This window comes from Corvus brachyrhynchos, unplaced genomic scaffold, assembly GCF_000691975.1.
Source record: "Corvus brachyrhynchos isolate BGI_N302 unplaced genomic scaffold, ASM69197v1 scaffold32, whole genome shotgun sequence".
Classification (NCBI taxonomy): Eukaryota; Metazoa; Chordata; class Aves; order Passeriformes; family Corvidae; genus Corvus; species Corvus brachyrhynchos.
This window is the reverse complement of record NW_008237919.1, coordinates 4,120,122-4,122,612: the sequence shown is the minus strand read 5'-3', so window position 1 is coordinate 4,122,612 and position 2,491 is coordinate 4,120,122. Positions and strand designations below refer to the sequence as shown.

At 42.1% G+C, this 2,491-nt stretch overlaps 1 protein-coding gene across 1 annotated transcript in view; it reads left to right on the top strand.

Annotated features, from left to right (window-relative positions):
• Positions 1 to 336, top strand: part of DNAJB9 (DnaJ heat shock protein family (Hsp40) member B9) — a 5,552-nt gene extending 5,216 nt beyond the window's left edge. The window contains exon 2 of the mRNA XM_008632755.2: positions 1 to 336. This exon is cut by the window's left edge and continues 3,153 nt beyond it. The gene's annotated coding sequence lies outside the window, so the exon portion shown is untranslated.
• Positions 337 to 2,491: the final 2,155 nt, after the last annotated feature.

Genomic DNA, 2,491 nt, shown 5'->3' with positions numbered 1-2,491 from the left:
CTATTTATAGTGGTTGCTTCATGGCATGCTCTCCAGCGGAAGTCCTGGTATAACCTTATGACACCCCTCCCTGACTTCAGAGTTTCTTAAGTGCCATCTTTTATCTCTCATTAAATCTTTTTTGTTAGATAAGGGTGAAAAATAAAATCCTGAACAATTTTTTGAGAGTCATTTTTGTATATGTAACTCCAAATGATTTAGTTTTTTAAATTACCAAAAAAGTGGGGTTTTCATGTTTGTTTTTTTCCCATTATACTTTTGAAACACAGTATCTAGTGGAGGTAAAAGTACTGTAAGTTAATTAGAGTCTCATTACATTAAACATGTGAAAATTAATGGTGTGATGTGTCTTTTTTGGGGGTTTTTCCTTCAAGATACAGAGGGGAAACCAAATTGAAGTGGTTTATGTGGTGCTTGTTTTATGGAACGTTTTGACCACTGAATTTTCCCTGAATGAGATGATGGGGTTGGCAGGGAGAAGAGAGTGGGGCTGAAAAAAATTTAGTCAATTTTATCTGTTTTGTATTTTTTTGGAGATGTTGGGAATGGCCTGGAGTTTAGGTATTGTGCCTTTTAAACGAAGCAGATGAAAAAGCCTGTGCAAAAGGACTTTTTTTCTGAGAGGCAGGGGGTGTAAGAGCTGAAAGCTTCTGCGGGGAGCTGATGGGTCACTGCCTGTGCTCTGCCCTCCTGAGGTGTGTGAGAGACTATGGCCAGCGCTTAGTGGCCTGGAGTGCCACAGGCAATCAGGTTCTGAAGCCAAGGTCAGGGTGCTGTTACGCTGATTCACGAGGCTGTGCTTGAAAGTTCTTGTTTTCTGGGTCTGATCTTTAAAAAGTGGAGGGTATGAAAATTTTGGGATTTGGTTTGTCTCATCTGGCAATTTAGAATCATCTTTCTTGGAACCCAAGCAAACTGGCGTCAATAACGCAAACTTAGATTTTGAGGACTAAATGTGTTGGCAACAATGTAAGATCTGCATTATATTTTTATGGTAGGAGTGTGGGGGTTTTTAAAATTATGTGTAAATTGACAACTCATTAGAAGTGTCTGTTGGACTTTAAAGCTGTGTGTAGAGTTTCTTGGCTGTGCCATGTGTGGGGCTCCTTTCAGAATAAAATGCTGTTCAGAGGATTGTTTGGCTCTGGCAGCTGTTGTGGTTGAGCCCGACTCATTTGCCCTCGGATAGTGAGTGATTCACACAGCCTTGCTGCTGGCTTCTGTCCTGTGGGCACCTGTTCCTTCAGGAATGGGCAGAGACCAGCTCTGTAAGAGGCCACTTAGCAGTTGTGATACCCATTGACTGTCAGTCACTCCTGGTATAAATCTGAATCAATTCTAGGTTATGGCTGTGCTTCATCTGTGATTCCAGTTTGTTGTTTTGAAAAGTTTTTGAAAACAACAAACTTTTTCAAAATCAAACAAAAAATAAACCCAGTAATAAAAACAATACTAAAACCCAACAAAACTGCTTTGAAGTGATGTACTCCAATGCTTAAGTTTTATTTGGGGCATGTTGTCTGTTATGCAGTGGTGCGTGATACAACAGCACCTATTTTATGAACTACAGTAGCACTGAAATGAACGTTACTGCTTGTGTTGTTCCTGCTGAGGTTGCAGTTGCACCAAAAGGTGGTGTGGAGGTGCTCAGGTCCCTAGGGGTGGCTGCAGGATTCTGCCAAGGCTCTGAGACGCCAGCTGGAGAGATGGTAGACTGTCTTGTCCAAATAGTTGTTCTGGGACAGTCCATCAAGGAATCAACGTGCCCCTGGTTATCAACATATCTTTTTTGTATGTGTGCGTGGAGGTGGTTGTGCTGGGAGTTGTGTTGACTTGTGTTGCTGGTCTGTTGAGAATCTGAGTTGTGTGTTTCTCTAGGCTGGCAAAAACTGATGCACATCTCAAAGGCATCCATGAGGGGAGAGATGGGTCTGATGCATCTTTGCTCAGCCTGACACCTGAGCTCCAGCCATAGGCAACTGGGAAGGGGTGCTGGCAATTGGCTCAGTGGCGCTGGTGCGGTGGAACTATTGACCCCTGTTCATCAGTGGTGTTGGTATCTAGCTCTGTCAATAGCTTAAATCATGAACCTGTCTTAGGTGGGGCTGTAATGTCTCCTATACTAAGCTGAAGAATTCTGGCCGGTGTACATATGGTAGCCAGAAGCACAAGCAGAGACTATTACTCCAGATAGTTATGCTGGATTTAGAGGAAACAGGAAACAGAAGTGCAGAATATTGAGTAATATACATCAAGGGACCCTGGGGCTATACCTGTGTTGCTGTCTTCTGAAGATTTTTCTAATTCCATATTGAATGCTCTTGTTAAGCAGCACTTCTTACTAAAATTTTATCTAGATATGAGAAAGAAAATGAATTTTTAATGGTTACTTGTTGGATGTTACTGCCTTAATCTCTTCATCTCCCACAGACGTGGAAGTGAGTGTGAAATAGGAAAGATGAAGTAAACTCTCTGGAGGTTGCATTAGACT